This window comes from Rhipicephalus sanguineus, chromosome 1 (assembly GCF_013339695.2).
Source record: "Rhipicephalus sanguineus isolate Rsan-2018 chromosome 1, BIME_Rsan_1.4, whole genome shotgun sequence".
NCBI lineage: Eukaryota > Metazoa > Arthropoda > Arachnida > Ixodida > Ixodidae > Rhipicephalus > Rhipicephalus sanguineus.
Genome location: NC_051176.1, coordinates 253628228 through 253645549, shown reverse-complemented (window position 1 = coordinate 253645549; position 17322 = coordinate 253628228). Strand labels below are relative to the sequence as shown.

General features: G+C 46.1%; 1 protein-coding gene across 4 annotated transcripts in view; it reads left to right on the top strand.

Moving 5' to 3' along the window:
• Window positions 1-8044, top strand: part of LOC119377927 (uncharacterized) — a 33489-nt gene extending 25445 nt beyond the window's left edge. For all 4 annotated transcript variants that reach the window (XM_037647230.2, XM_037647220.2, XM_037647226.2 and 1 more), the window contains one exon: window positions 7831-8044. The gene's annotated coding sequence lies outside the window, so the exon portion shown is untranslated. The remainder of the gene's footprint in view (window positions 1-7830) is intronic.
• Window positions 8045-17322: the final 9278 nt, after the last annotated feature.

Below are 17322 nucleotides of genomic sequence, written 5' to 3'. Positions count from 1 at the left end.
CGTTTTCGACGCAATTCATTTATTTAGCTCTGATTTGGGAGGCATCAACTAAAAAAATGTGGCGCCCAGGGTTAAATGCACAGATATACCCAATAAAGTGTACGGCGGGACGACCGCTGCCGTAGCTCGATTGACAGAGTATCGGACGCGTTATTCGAAGGTTGGAAGTTCGGTTCCTGCCGGCGGCAAGTGGGCTTTTCGTCTACTTTAATTTCATCCCATTTATGCCATAATTGCTACAAATAACGTCCCCTACACCTTTCTTGGCTTTGATTGTCTGTTGGTTGCATAGGTCGGCAAACTCACTCATGAATCGACTCACTCAAGCTCACTCAGACTTTGATCGAGCCGTTAGTCTGTGTCTGAGTGAGTCCGGGTGAGTAATATTTTGATGAGTTTGAGTCCGAGTGAGTTCGGTTGAGACAAACTTTCGTGAGTCTGAGTCCGGGTGAGTCCGGTTGAGGAAAATTTTTGTGAGGCTGAGTCCGAGCGCCTACAAGCACAAGATATATTTCTTGAGTGAGTCTGAGTGAGCTCCAAATTTTTTTGCCGACCAATGGTGATAACTACTCAACTTCAGCATTACTATCAGCCTTACGACGGCTCACGTTGATACTCACTTCTACTCACAGATACTTCAACGCACTAGCGTTCATACGCCAGCTCAATGTTTATTGATCAGAGGCGTGCCTTGACCCCTTCCCCTGTAAAACTTTTCAAAGGAAGTTCTTGATAAAAATATCTCGTGTGAGTCATATCTTTCAATCAAAATGTCCCTACTGGATTGCAATCACTGAAAACTCGTATGTGAAAGTACGAGATCAAAATGCGTATCGCAGAGCACCGATTATGCGAGATATTGGTGTTTAAGTGCGTTGACATCCTGATCGAAAAAGCTAATTATACGCCAACGGACTCATGAGTCGACTCACTCAGAGCCAAATCGAGCCGTGAGTCTGAGTGAGACCGAGTGAGTAATATTTAGGTGAGTTTGAGTCCGAGTGAGTCCGGTTGAGAAAACGTTTAGTGAGTCTGAGTCCGAGTGAGTCTGGTCGAGGAAAACTTTGGTGCGTCTGAGTCCGAGTGAGCCCTAAGTGCAATATATATTCCATGAGTGAGTCTGAGTGAGCTCCGCATTTTTTGCCGACCTATGGTTGGCTGTCGTTAATGTAGCTGTCTAACAAAGAAAACGAGCCCTTAAGTTCCCCTTATTTCGTACTTTCAGAAAAGTCAGAGGCTGTCTTGAAGGTATGCGAATGTGCTCGACATGTTTCGTCTTTTTCTTTCACATGTGTGAGTGTTTGCGAGCGTTCAAGTGTTATCTTTATCGTTATTCTTACTTCAATTGGTTTTAAAGCAAATTCAATGTATTTTTTTATAGGTACAAACCCGGAGGTGTACTGCTTGAGACCTTACCAGTTAAACCGCATTTAAATGGGCCTGCCTTGCGTGTGCGAGCAAGTTTGTTGTTGGTGGAGGCGGAGAAAAGATCGTGGCCATTGTAAATGTCGCATCTGCACGGACACCTGAACAGCCCCGCGGTCAAGAAGGCGAAGGAAGGAGGAGGGGGTAGGGGTGCAAGGTACATAGATAAATGGTGACCAGAGACCTGGGGGGCCCTCTTTTGGAGCGCTTATTTAGAGTGCAAGCGTCGGCATGCGCGCCGGCAACACAGCCATGTACGAATTTAGTTTTTTTTTTATTATTATTATGATATGCATTCAAGAGCACAAGCAAAACTACAGATCACAACAGGAGCGCAGTTATTGAGATATGAGTCCACCGAAGCCAACCAGCGGCATGACCATCAGCGGTACTACACCCAGGAAACCACAGGCGCAAGCAGTGAAGGCATTCATTGTCGCAAGGGGTCGGTTTACTGTTGTCGTGCTAGGTGTTGTCAACAGTCACCTGAGGCGGCTTTGTCAAATGGAGGTGCAATGAAGACAACACAGACATTTTTTTTCTTCTTGCTTTTTTACGAGCGCAATAAGTGACTGCATTGTGGCACGTTACACAACGTCTAACGCGTGGAAGGCGCGCCGCCCTTCGTTCAGCGCAGCGTTTTACACACCGCAGTGTACACGATAAAAGGATTGTCGGCCCACCATAGGCGTGCGCACGGGGTGGAGGCAGGGGGGGGGGGGGGCGGCCGCCCCCCCCCTAGTCACCTAAGGGGGGGGGGGGGCAAAATCTGCCTCATACATTGACCCCCCTAGCCACCTAAGAGAAAGGGGGGGCCCAAAATCTGCCTCCTACATTCACTTAGTAGGGGGGGGGGGCGTGCGATGAACCTTCGACCCCCATCCCCTGATGGGGAACCCTGTGCACGCCTATGGGGCCCACTGAATACCGTAAGCAGTAACAACGGAACATTGTGTTTGCTTGCTTTTTACCCACTGTAAGCGTACCCCTATAATCAAGAATGTGTAATGACATATGCCTGTCCTTAACTGCACAAGGCGCCTTGTGCTACACCTGGTCTATTGTAGGCCTCTTAAGTAACCTTGACCACCTGTCTTTTTACACTTGCAGGAACCAGAGTATATTGGCATTCTTGAATTGTATACGGATGAATGTCAATTGTTCGTGCTTGAGAATTTAGGGTTATGCTGACATACGTTGCTGACAAAAGCCGGAATACGTGCTACATGCAATACGCTTTGCATCTACAATGAAATACTCTGCGTCAGCAACACGACCAGGCAGCATGACCAATATAATGAAGTTTGAACGAGCAGGCACTAGAAAAGTTTAATTTATTTGAGCAGCCGAGCTGTTAAAGCTTTTCGTTGCGCCGTGTAGTGCGAACATAAACGAACCGGCACGCTTTCGCTTCGTCCCTCGTCTGCTTCGCTTCCGCAACGCGGGCGCCGATTTGTCCGGCCGTGCAATTCAATAACTGCGATGGGCGAATATGTTGCGTGACTAAAGATCAAGTAACATCACGCGGGACTAAGATCACATAACATCACGTAACAACTAGTCACGTGACTAAAAATCACACATTGCGTAACTAGAATCACGAAACTTCGTACCGCACTAGGGGAAGAAGACAGCCCACATGTTCACGTTTGCACACGAGCCCAAACACACGAAGCATATACGAAGCAAAGGCTTCAAAAATATTGGCGCGGCTTTGTGCGGGACTCGTGAACTTATTGATGATAGACGACTGCATCATAAGTGTCACAGCGCCAATGGAACGTTATGTGTAAGGTTAGAGTTGTCGGAATAGGCACTTCGGTTTTATGAAAGCTTAACGCAAAACTTACGCGGACATAAAAGAAAAAAAAAAGGAAGATCAACGCAAGTGGCACGAGCCGTGCGTCGCGCTCCTTTTTCCTGCTGCATCTTCTATCACGTATTAATTACGCGAATGCTGCGGCACTCACGCGAAACTAAATATGCATCACCGCGTGTATTCCCGGGTACACATTTCTGAGCGACCGCATCTGTCGCCTGGGCAGAGCGATTGTTCAACTTGGTATTTACACTTCGCTCCATCACATTTCGCACATAGGTTTCAAAGTTGAAGACGTCCGTAACGTCAAATGTCATTGATTTTTCAACGTTGCAGTGATCGAAAGCTAATAAGTTTCGCCTCACGTTTTCGACGCAACTCATTGATTTAGTTCTGCTTTGGGAGGCATCAACTACAAAAAAGCGGCTGAAAAGAAAGAAAGAAAGAAAGAGAGAAAGAAAGAAAGAAAGAAAGAAAGAAAGAAAGAAAGAAAGAAAGAAAGAAAGAAAGAAAGAAAGAAAGAAAGAAAGAAAGAAAGAAAGAAAGAAAGAAAGAAAGAAAGAAAGTGCAAATTGAAAGATCGCTGCGCTTGCGGCCCCCGAATAAGAACAACGATAAGGCAGCACCACAAGGACATCAGAAAAAACATGGTGACGTTAAAATGAAACTGTGTAAACACCTACTAGACCTAATGGCACATAGCACATTCTTTACACACATCAGGACCGCTTTCCTAAAACCCACACTGATCACTTTAACTATACAAGAAAACCGGCCAAGGTCAACACGTTCACCATTTGATCTAAGGCAATGCATAACGGCCTGGTTGCATTCCACATATCAGACGGTCCACTGGAATTTTTCATAGTTCACTCTTACTCGTCTCACAATAATATTCATTTTTTTTATTGTCAGGATATCGTTCACAGGTACCTTATATTTCGTTTCACTCCGTTTACGTTCAGAACATAGATGGTAATTAATAACCTATGCAGAATTGCATTACGCCAATTTTGTAGCTCCCAGTCCACCGTGGTGGCCGAGACTATCAACCATGCAGTAACTTGGGTTTGGGCAAAGTAGATAATTATAAATAAGAAATTATCACCTGCGGCGAAAGAACATATTTGATACGATCAACTGACTCTAGACAATGCTTCTATCAAACTCGTGCGTTTGCCTCAAGACCTCCACGTGGGCACGGAACACCAACAACGACACACTTGAAATAACCTACAATTTTGACAATGTGCGCGTTTAATACAAGCTTTTCACGCTGGGTAATTTTCATTTCTTTTCTCTCTGATTCTCTCTCTCTCTCTTGCATCATTTCTTCCAATTTCATGCAATTGGCCCATCTTCTTTCATTACAGCATTGCATGTATTTGTAAATTTGTGTACACCGTTACCAGAAAAGAAAACGCTATTGTCAGTCTGTGTGATGCATCTTTGTGCTATAATTACTGTTAACGACGTCGTCAACACTTTAAACAATAGACTACCTGGCTACGCGCCCTTGTAGCGTCCAAGAACCTACTGTAGCACTATACCTACGACCGAAAGTTATTTCAATGACCTAACGTATCTCGGATAAATACGACAACCCCGAATACAACAGAGATCCCGTTATCAAATCAAAATGTTACAATTTTTACATTAAAAATCCATAGATAATTCATTTTATACAGCCTTACTTCTTTTTCAAACTGCAAGTGTATTGCTTCTGTTCAAGAATGAATTGTGTAGATTTGTTTTTACAAAAGCCATACGTATGCCGTACTAAAGAAAGCTGCCACATATTTTAAAAACCACGCACGTCTTTCTTTCTTTTCTTTTTTTCACTCGCGCGAAAGTCATCTATCATATTTCCGGGGATATGGCATAGCTTTAACGTATTTCGTTATAAAACTCGGAAGTTGCTGGACGCTCAACGAAATCATTCAAAAATAGGAACCGGCATAAAATGGGCTTTGTGGATGAATAAAGCATCATCGAGACGAATAAGCTGCGGGCCTGTGCGTAATTTTTTAATACATCTGTCACCTGGGCAGGGCGATTGTTTAACTTGGCATTTACACTTCGTTCCATCACATTTCTCACATAGGTTTGAAAGTTGAAGACGTCCGTAACGTCAAATGTCATTGATTTTTCAACATTGCAGTGATCGAAAGCTAATAAGTTTCGTCTCACGTTTTCGACGCCACTCATTTATGCATTATTATGCATTTATGCGTCATGCATGCGCTTGTCAACAGCGAGCCGCTCGAGAAACAAGTGGCCGCGTCCGAAGAGAAAGCCCGTACCTGTGGACAGACGGCGTGCCAGAGCAGGCCGAGACGCGGCGTTTCTCGCGAGCGCGGCGCGCGCGCGCCCGGGTTTTATAGGATGTGTCCTGAGAGGGTGGCGGCGCGGAATCGGTCGAGGGTCGGGCCCCCCTCTCCATCGCGGCCCCCGTGACGTTAGTCCCATCAAGGACGTCTGGTCCACCGACGGTGTTCTCCCACGCGACCACGACCACTGGTGGCACAACAGGACACGCGCACGCGTCCAACTCTCGCCAAGCGCGGCTCTGGTCCGTACCGGTTCTGAGGTCGCGCTCCCGAGGCACGTGCCACCCATCGGTATGGACACACGCTGGCCGGAGGGAGAGGAACCGAACCCTCGCCCCGGTACCGGGCCAGGCTCTTCCGCGGCCCACCACCTCGCCTTTTCCTTATTTACGCCGGCTTGCGGGGAAAGCTCCGTTGAGCTCCCTTCGCAGAAGCGCCGGTAAGCGATGGCAATGCTTTGCAAGGGTTTTGCTGCGTCCGCACTGCGTCATGAGCGGCAAGGAGTTCCTGCTCAGTCCCACCCACCCCGTCGTTTCCGTTTCGATCAGTAGCTCATAATAACGGGTTCAGAATCTGAACGTTCCACGCTTCAATGAACGACGAACGAAAACACAGTGCACCGAAAGAAACCCTACGAAAGGCCAAGCAACGTACTTGTCGCAAATTTAAAAAAAAAAAGGGGGGGGGGGGGGGACGGTGAAAACGGCGAAAACCGTGCAAATTTACCATGTTACCTCTTATTCTGTCTATATATCAATTTCCTGGGCTAAAACCGAGCCACCCCTGTCTTGCAAATGTTGTACTACCAGGACTCAGACAGCCTGGAGCGTTCAGCCACAGCACCACGCCCACACAATACTGCTGCTATGCGTTTTCGAGTCACTTCTCCCTTGGTCCACTTTCTTTTATTTAAAAAGAGCCGTCACAGAAAAGCGCTTTTTGTGGCGGAACAAAGTGCTCCTGACGCCACTGAGTTCACATAACCATGAAGACACTCAGTAAGCCGGCGAGAGAGCGATCTGGTTGGGTGAACGCTCCACGCGCGTGCACTAATTGCGTCGGAACCGAAGCAGTGGACGCTCGCGCACGTATGACACGGTGCGAGACCAACCTACAGGCGCGGCGGCTCGCGCATTTAAATCTAGCACAAGAGCGGTGACCGAAGTCACTTTTGAAACGCCACTGATAGAGGTAACAGCCGTTGCCACACTGAATCCTGATCAGTCAGTCACGTGAGGAGACACAGCAGTACAGAAACAAGACAAAAAATCTTGAAAGTCACTCTTATTTCCTAAGAAGCGACGGCGCTCTAGTTAAAACATTTCCAGAAGAAATAAGCTGTTTCCCCGTCCTCCCCTTCTTTCATTCTTTCTGCCCCTTCCTCACGGCACAAAGATTTATTGTAATTATTAACCCGAATATAATGTACCTGTATCGGGCCGCCTTGTTTTTCCTTCGCTTACGCTATGTTGCTTTGAACAAAACTCCGCGAGTGGTGAGCGAGTTGGCGCGAAACCCGCCAGAGCGACTCGAGCGCATAAATGTGAACCCTATACTCCATCCTGCATGGCGGCACGTTCTTGAGAAAATACGCTTGTGTGGGTATTTCGCACATATCCTTGACCAAGCCTCAGTGGATAACACGTCTGCCGATAAAGTCACAAATCAGTCGTTTCGTCTACGTCATATCGTGTGTTTTTCTCGCTAGCTTGTTTCCGCTCTTTCGCGGCATTCTCAACCAGGAAAAGGGAAAAGCCCAGAAGTGTTTATTACACATACGTGTAATATGCATGAAGCGGCTTCGGAACAAGAAACGATTTGTATTGGACTGCCACTTTCTCCGTGCGGACTACGTCTAGCACATTTATTTCTTTCCGACTCGTCGTGTCGGTTACCTGCCTCACGGCACTCCTCGATTCATATACGTTCAGTTCGACCCGAACAGTTTACACTGCGGCGTTAGATTTCCGCCTCTGTATAATACATGCGCGTTCTCTATCAAAAACAAATGTTTTGCACTTTTAATGAGTGACGGTGACGATGCAAGATGCTCGTTCTTTTTCACCACAGGGGACTACCTGTATCCTGGGTTTTATGTTTATAGTGTTTCCATGCCTGGGAGCAGATCCTTTTCGTGCATTTGTGTCTATTTAGGTACGCTGCCGGGTACAATCGCCATTCAAAAGCCCCTTCATGTTCCCGCGATGAAAGCAGTGCTTGATTGTTTTTGTTGTTTTTTTTTTTTTGTCTGCGCAGGTTGTCCCGCACATCAGATGCCCCCTAGTGTTCCACATGCCACAAGAATCGTTTCATGCAACGTTGCATCAGCTGAAACTTTACTTCCTTCCACTAACGTCTTCCATAACAATTCTAGGGTGTTTATTCACTGAAGGCCTTGAAGCGCACGATCCGGTGACCATTGCACAACGGCCGATATATGTAGCAATAAAGTGCTGTTCAAGCTTCCATATATACAGCGTGTGTACTGGCTTGTTCTCGTTGTGACCTCAAAACATGGCTCAGTCCAGCTCACTTGTAAGCCCATTGTACTCGGAAAAAAAAAGGTAAGTCTATTTTTCGATACCAAAATTAATAGCGAGGTTCTGATTTCTCTGGATCGCTCATGACGCTCATCTTCATGTGAAATGAAAATTTCGAGTTCGCAAAAACTCGATGTCCATGCTATCGTTCATTATGTCCATGCTCGATGTCCATGCTATCGTACAAATAACCACTTGACCCCGCAACCGACGAGAAATAAAAACCGAGGTTCGAACCGGAATCGAACCCAGGCGCCCTGCGTGGCAGTCGAACATTCTACCACAGGGACACACCAGCGCTTGGAACTTCGTCGGAAAAAGACCCTATGCAGGTGCCATGTCATGTTGGTCGAGTCACGTTCACAGACGTAATGTTGTGCGGCAGAAGCGCAGAACAGCGCCAGGCGCCACACCATGTAAATTGCGTAACGAGTGGGTGGCGTAAAGCTGCCCACACTTTACAAAGGGCTCAGGCATCGCCATCATTATCAGTCACAGCATGACTATGAGCAGTTACGAATGAAAAACGTTTTTGAATTGGGCCCCACACACTTCAGGGCCGAGTGTAACAGTCTGCGCATGAAGCCCACATTCCGTGGCAAGTACCTCGCTTCTCCGTCTACGTCTTAGTCATTTACATCTGTGTCGAAAAGTTGCTATAAGCATATTAAGTAGGAGGAGCAAACCGGAAAACAAAAGAAAAAAAATCAGCCAAGGAAAGGAAGACAAACACAGCGCTGTCACGCTCCTGCTTTTCGTATAACGGTTTCATTTCTCTTTACTTTTCGCTATGCATACATGAAGAAAGGAAAGTGCCACTTCGAACAGCAAGCCACGATTCTGAAGAAAGGGAAAGCTTATTTATCAGAAACAATCATGATGAAAAATTCACAAAGCTCTTCGTTTGTATGTCATCTTTGCCGTTGGCCGGCCGCCTATATACACCAATAAGATGTCCAGCGTCAAGATTGGCTGAAAACTGCTCTTACGAACATTTACGCTTAAGAATGCTTTGTGAATTGGGGCCCTGGTGCCGAATTCACAAAGTTTTCTTTCCGTAAGTTCTTTCTGGCATCGGTCAGCGGCCTTCGCTAACAGTCTGTGCAGTGTCAGGATTAACTGAAAATTTTCTATTGCGAACAATTTTAGCGTAAAAAGGTTCTATTATGAATACGGTCTGCGAAGGTTGACCCCACTGCATTACGAGAGCTGCTTCTGCCGGCTATAACTAAAAAAATAAGGGGGACCGACAGGAAATGAGAAAAGGGATAGAGGATGACGATAACCGCGGAATGGAGGCTCGTGTACTTACTTACCAGCCCTTTGAAGGTTGTCTTTACTGACGCTCTTTGCCTTCTGGCAAGCACGCTTGTATATGTGCTGTGCACAGAACCCGTTCATGTTATCGCCCCGACGTTTGCTTTGAGGTCACCCTTGGGATGTCTTTTTGTCACGTGCTCAGTACTTCGACGCGCGCCACAACTGCAGTGTAGCTTGTCAGCTGAGCATTCCACCCACTGCACTTGGACACAGACGACCGCAAGGCTGTCGCCGCTCGGTTGACAGCCGCTCTTAGCACGCTTGGCCAGTCGTCGTATCCTAAAGGGACGCACAAGTATCTGAAATGCATCGCTCCTTTCGGAGCCTCAGTGGTGTTTAGGTCGCACTGCTCTATTGGGGCGCCCGCTAATACTTTACTGAAGGCGAGGACTGTTCTAACTGTACCATAAGGTGTTTTGCTTCAAGTGATGCAGGGATCTCGTCCCAATGATCACGAAAAGCTCCCATGTACACGCTAGAATTCTTCATAACAACATTTTCCAGCCAATCCTGGCGATGGCCACAAAATTAGCGAAGGCAGCTGGCTAATGGAAAATCACATTTACGAACTTGAAAAAGTTTTGTGAACACGGGTACTATACCGCAAGTGTGTTCGTGCCATGATTTAAAATAAAAAAAAACAGCCAGTTCCACGCCGCGAGAACCGTCGAACAGCAAGCACGCGAGTGTATGTGATTGGCTAGCGAGATCACGTGGTGTCGTAAATCCGCCGCTAAATTTGAACGCTTACACTTGATTGGGCAAAGTGAGATCACGCATGGGTGTTATGTTGGAGAACGCTGCCGCCCGACTGTACATTACGAGCTGATTATAGGAGCCGGTGAAGTTTGCGCCGAGCCCCTTTAAGATTATAATACGCATGCTGTCACGAGAAAAGAAGCCTGCATATGGAACGGCACGCTGTTACGTTATATGAGGCCACCGAGAAAATGCGTTTCAAGGGTAAGGGTGCAACTCGCAGTGCAAGATGCGTTACTGATTCCTACAAAACTTAATTCGTTTATTTGCGAACGATATTGAAAACTGAGTGGACAAACTGAGAAGCACTTGCACGACTTCGGCTTGAAGAGCTTCCCGTAATTTTGACTCTCAATGTTTCCTTCACTTCTGGGTGCCTAATGCGTAGCGGTAGTGAATCAGAACGCAGCAGTCGCACTTTAGACGAGAATATATTTCCCCTTTAGGTGTCTGTCGAATCGGTTCTCCCGGCACGACTTTCCAAGCTCTTGAGAGTTACATGTGCACCTTCCACGATGGGTGCATTCAGTGTAAGTACATGTACAAAACATCTATTATCCATGCCCTTCAATCGGCAGTGGCAAATGGCACCGCTTCTGGAGTGGCAACGAACGCAAATCTGACGACAGACCAGTGTAGAGGTGGAACCAGCCCATATTCTGTTAAAGAAGGGAGAGAAATTGACTAATGAAACAAGGGCAGCTGACATCGCTGCATCAAAAAGAAAAAAAAAATGCCGGGTTGTTGGTCGTGGCATTATTTCATCACAGCTGCGCGCGGTTCCCTCAAGCTTGTACATCAACAACCGTACCTTAGATGTGTACGTCAGTTTCCAGACAATTGCGATCATCGCGCTCTAGGGCATTCTCTCCCGTCATCGCTGTGTCCGATGCTTTCATTTCGGTAGCGCTTCCGTGAACATAAATTTTCTAACAGAAAGACAAGACGGGCTGCACTCAATTACAAAATAAAGAGCACTCAGCAATATCAGCAACAATAACAACACAAAAGGCACTGGAACAAGCGGTCCATGGTTTTATGTTCATTGTGTATGCACACGCGCAAGATTGTGCATACACAATGCATTTTCTCCGACCGTGTTGGCAAGCAGCCCTTGTTTGCATATATTATCTTGGATCCTAGGCCAAGACCTCGACGTGGCAGCGCAGATGTCTGGGCTAGGGCTCTACCTTCGTGCTTCGGTATTCCGTATTCACGGCGCCTTATCCGCGGTTTGTCTAACGAAGAGTTATTCGTGTCTGAGCAATGTAAAATGCGAGTTGAGTACACCTTTATTGTATACTTTCGCTTGGCCTCTAGAAGGCCAAGAAAAGTAATATTGTTACAGGTCGGTGAGGGGTCGCTTGTGTTGCGACCGCTGCGCGTTTCCATGGAGGTACGGGAATCGTCCACCTCCACCAATAATGTTACAGGCAGCTTGTTTAATGACTATTCACAATGCACAGCACAGGGTGGACAAGATGGCGGCAGTCCAGCAACAACCAGAAAGCGACGTCGTCTTCCTCTTTCATACAGCCACGCTGTCTGGTATCAATATCCTGTTCTCCGATTATGGAAGTCACTGAATATATATGCGCATTTTCGGTTCCTGTGGAATGTCTTTCGCAGTTTTCACGTCGTCAAGAAGTATAACTGTTTCGCTGGCGTCGGCGGCGTTATGAATACAACCCCTTGCCATTAACACTTTCAAATTGATATTTCTGAATTTCAAAACATACGTTCAACGTTTAATGTAGGCATGGATTCTTCCATACGTGCTCGCAAAATTTCAAGGGGCATTGCTGAGCCGTTTTCCGACAGTCATAATCCTCAAATACCATTGAATGATCCAACTGAATCCTCAAATGTCATTGATGTAATATCTCTATGGGGCCTTTGAGGTATGAATAAATAAAATGAAATAAATGAAATGATTACTCGTATAAACGTTTCGATGGCTCCTACGGAAATTTGGTCTTTTTAGTACAATAACCCCAGCGCACCTTACAAATTTGAGAATCTTACAAATTTCTAAGATTCTCACTCACGTTTCCTCCGACACAGTTTTATTTGTACGATGTTCCGTCTCTTTATGGTTCATATTTAGCGAAATAATTTTTCAAAAACGTTTTATTCATCCTGCTGCAAGCATCGATGGCCCGAACGTACACAATTTGATCATTTTGTGCTGCGCCCCAACAGTATCTCCCGCCTTTCATATTTCTTGCGCGGTTTAAGCACATTTCGTTCAGGGCCACCAAGTTCATATTTATATGCGCTACAGAGCGAAACTCACTAGGTATTTGATATTTTTCCATAAGTCGTCTAATTAATCATCATAGTTTTAACTTAGCGTATACATCACCATCATCGACAAGCCCAGCGCAACACGCCCTCCGAATTTCACTGCGTTGACTTCACTCATTCTTCTCAATACATTTCTTGTGATATTTGAAACGGACAGTGGGAGAGAACGTTTTCAAGTGGAATTTCTCCACCATATCTAGTCAAAACAGCACCTTCGCGATAGAAGTGTGAGAAAGGGGGTCCGAGAATACACGAACAGTTAACAGGGAGATAAAGAGAGACCCATAAACAGCACGCGACGAGAGAGAGAGAGATGCAAAGAGGCTTAGCTCTTTCCTGTTTGTTGCTGTATACTGCAACACAAATAGGATAGAGAGATGCTTCCTAAACGACAGGACGTCGCGGGTTATTATATATATATATATATATATATATATATATATGTATGTGTGTGTGTGTGTGTGTGTGTGTGTGTGTGTGTGTGTGTGTGTGTGTGTGTGTGTGTGTGTGTGTGTGTGTGTGTGTGTGTGTGTGTGTGTGTGTGTGTGTGTGTGTGTGTGTGTGTGTGGGACGAAGACAGTCATGCATGGTCTCGGCCCCTAGCGTAAGACTGGCGCGCCGCGTGTTTGAGACCCCTGCAGTAAACAGTCAAGAATACGGTGCTTAAAGTCGCTGCCCAGTTCGCATACAAAGCACATTTGCATACGTTGACTATGGCGCCCTGACCGCGAAACATCGAGTGCATATTAGCCGGTATATTGCAACGATTCTATGTCAATGCTGTCTCTATTCATTCTTCGTCCGTAGCGTAACAGCGCTCGAAGCAAAATACCACCTATCTTCGCGAATCTAACTTGTTTATTTCTCAAGGCCAAGCGAAAGTATACAATAAAGTTATACTCGACTCACATTTTACAGTGCTCAGACAAGGATAACCCTTCGCGAGATAGAGCGCGGATAAGACGCCGTCAATACGGAATAACGAAGCACGACGGCAGAACCCCAGCCCTGGCTTCTCCGCGGCAACATCTAGGTCTTAGCCAAGGACCCAAGATAATATATGCAAACAACAGCTGGTTGCCCAGACGGTTGGAGAAAATAGCTATATACACTCCTTGCGCATGTGCATGGACAATGAGCATAAAATAATGGGGCGCTTGTTTCAGCGCCACTTGTGTTGTTGTTTAGGCTATGCGCTATGCGCGAGACATAGCTTGGCGTGTGTAGCTTTTCACGCAATGGAGACGCTACAATCAGTTTTTATGTAGTTTTTATGTAGGTGTCATTACTTCATATGTCATGCGTCCAAAGTAAAATTTAATTGAAAGCTAGCGAGCGTCCTGTATGCATTTTTTTTTCGTATGTGTCTTTTTCTGTATTGTACTGTATTCAAGTTGTTGTTGTTGTTGTTGTTGTTGTTGTTGTTGTTGTTGTTGTTGTTGTTGTTGTTGTTGTTGTTGTTGTTGTTGTTGTTGTTGTTGTTGTTGTTGTTGTTGTTGTTGTTGTTGTTGTTGTTTAAGTGCAGCCCGTCTTTTCTTCCTGTTTGTAAAGCCATGTTCACGGAAGCTCTACTCAAATGAAAGCATTGGACACTCAGCCATGACGGGAGAGAATGGCCGAGAGCGTGATGATCGCCATCGTCTGTAACTGAGGTACACCTCCAAGGAACGCTTGGTGATGTATAGAAGCTTAAGAAAACCACGCGAAACTGTGAGAAAATAATGGCGTCATGCTGCGTTCCGATGCACAACCGCTACGCATTAAGCACCCAAGAATGAAGCGGACATTCAGAATCAATATTACGGAAAGCTCTTCAAGCCGAAGTCGTGCGAGTACTTCTCAACTTGCCCACTCAGTTTTCAGTATCGTTCGCAAATAAACGAGTTAAACGTCAGGAAATTAGTAACGTATCTTGCACTGCACGTTGCGTCCTTACCCTTCAGACACATTTTCTCGCTGACCTGATATAACGTGAGAGTGTGCTGTCGCATATTCAGGCCATAAAGGCTAGAAAACCCCATCGAGCCCGGAGACAGTGCTAGCCTTGGCTGATAAGCAGCATCCGGCTGCTCCGTCGGCAAGGCCAGAACTGCTTCACCTTCACTGCCGACTTTAACGAGCACTGATTATAAGCTTTACGACCAGCACGTATGCTGAGGATTACTACGAGTTATGTGGACGGTGCGCAGGTTGCAAAGCTGTCGAACCGGAGACTTCCGTAAACACTTGTTTCGCATCGAAATATGTTCCGGACTGTGGTCGCTCTCGCTGAGACTTTGCTTCCTCGCCGGCACATAGGCTAGAGCACGTGATATCACATAAATTTCTCTAAACTTTCTCTTTTCAAGGTCATCCATCTGGCACAGCATTTCTTTATTTAAGATCGCATTGAAGGGCCCATAGACATCAGACGAACGAATTGTGCGCCCCTTGTCTTTTCTTTGTTCTATCATCAGAGTGAATTAGCGCCCTCGTGATTTATATATTCATTTTCATGTGTCTACGTACCACTTTGAATACTCAGCCAACTAAAAACACATATTAAGAGAAGTATTCGTGCAAAAAAATAACACATCAAAAACAAGTGACGCAACATACGACTTCGTAAAGTTGGCAGACTCGGCAGGCTTTACAAATTTTCTGCTGTTCAGAAAGCATTGTGACGAAAAGTAGATAAGGGCACCGACCACGATGAAAGAAAGACGTTGAGAACTAAACGGGTGTGTGTGGCGGGGGGGGGGGGGGGATATTATATTTGTTAATGACATTATGCCCATCTTGTCATGGTCGTCGTAGAGTGTTCCATTCATGAGAAACAGAGCACAATCACAGTTAAGCGACAACTGTTTCGCCTTATATGACCAGGGAGCATCAAATTCTTTTATCCGTGTGGCAGTGCGGAGTGCGCAGTAAAAGGGATGAAAACAAAGAGCCACCATGTCGTCGGGCGCAAACACACGCACATGAACAAGCGCGCCTCTCCCCAGAACGCACGAACGCAGAGCGCGCGCTCATTGGTTGCCTAAAACCGCAACCCTCTGCTCGTTTTCAGGTTTGTCTCTCATCCGCTGGAGACGATACGTAGTCTGAAACAGTTCTTGCCTCAGGCAGTGGTGTCACCACCGAGTTTAAACTCACGGTAGCGCTGTAGCGCATACGTTCTTCGCAGGCAAAACGTAACGTTCTTTGCCGCAATAACGTAAACCCTGCACGCTAACATCATGGTTAGCGCGTGCCACGTTAAAGATTTCACGAGTGGCCAATGTTACACAGAATATGTCTTCTTTTTTACAGCGAAGCTGTATACGGCTTTCGGCTGTACGTGTGTGTGTGTGTGTGTGTGTGTGTGTGTGTGTGTGTGTGTGTGTGTGTGTGTGTGTGTGTGTGTGTGTGTGTGTGTGTGTGTGTGTGTGTGTGTGTGTGTGTGTGTGTGTGTGTGTGTGTGTGTGTGTGTGTGTCTTTTTTTATGTGTCAACAATAAAAAGGTGACCGAGGACTGATCCCGGAGTTAGGACCCCTAATAATAATAATAATAATAATAATAATAATAATAATAATAATAATAATAATAATAATAATAATAATAATAATAATAATAATACTTTTTAAACAGAGAAGAAATAGTTTACTCAGTTCGTGCTAGAAGAGTCTGGTTTGAAGTGCCACACCAGTCAAAATCACTCAACTACTTAACGGCCGAGTATAGATTTAACTTCCGCCAAAAATCTGTCTAGCCGAACGAGTCAGTGTATATATATATATATATATATCAGCGATGACAAAGCTGTCGTCACTGCCATTACGAAATGGTCGAAATGATGAGAATAAATACATGCCCTCTTGTCTTGCCCTGTGTGATGAGCCACAGCTTCGCTGGTCATCCACCTGCACAGAGCGGAATGGCGTTCCTCTTTTTTTTTTTCAGTTTTGTTGTCAATCATTCAGGAGAAAAAGAAGCTGAGGACACAGTATTACGCATGTATGGTTCGAAAACAGACTCCTCCTTAAAACGCCTGCGCGCGCGCGCGGGGACGGTTGAAGCCAGTCGATGATAACGATGATTTTCTTGCGCGCGGCGACAGGTGATCATCCGAGGCGCGGTGATAAGGATGATTTCCCTGCGCGTGATGCGTGGAGGTGTGATCCTGTCGCGCTTATCGCGCAGCCCGTTCTCGTTGCGTCGACCAAGGGTTGTTGCACTTGGTTGTGCGACAAACGCTTTCACAATTATCCGAAATCATTCAACATGTGGCAAGGAACCAAGGCTTGCTATTTCCATGTGTTTAGTGTCACACGGACTAAGACAGCAAAGACGGCCGAGAAAAACCTCCAACTTCGATCCGAAGCGAACAACGCCGCCGAAATCACATCCCAACCGCACGGTGTTTCTGCCATGCGATGCGCGCCTTCATATAGGAAAAAAAAAATTGATTGCCACTCATCCCTTCCGACATGATTGGGCCGCGAAGCTGTTGAACGCCATGGCAAAGAGTATCGCAAAACTAAATATAGGCGTCTTGGCGGCGTTGGCGCTTGCGCTCTGCTTCTGGGACGAGACCTGCTGGGAGTTGCCTATCTTGGTGCAAACGCTCGGCAACCTTCCTGAGCTGGAATTATCCAAAATATGCGGTGTAGCAATATGTTCGTTCGCCTTGCTTCTGCTGCTGTTGCGGCGGTTTCGTACACGCGCTATGGGAAGAGCGATGTTTGCGTATTCGCGTGCTATTAAAGACAACCTGTGAACATATACGCATATGCTTATTGTGTATGCTTGTCTTGTATTTCGCATTCCACATTCCCCCACCACGTACAGTCTTCCCTT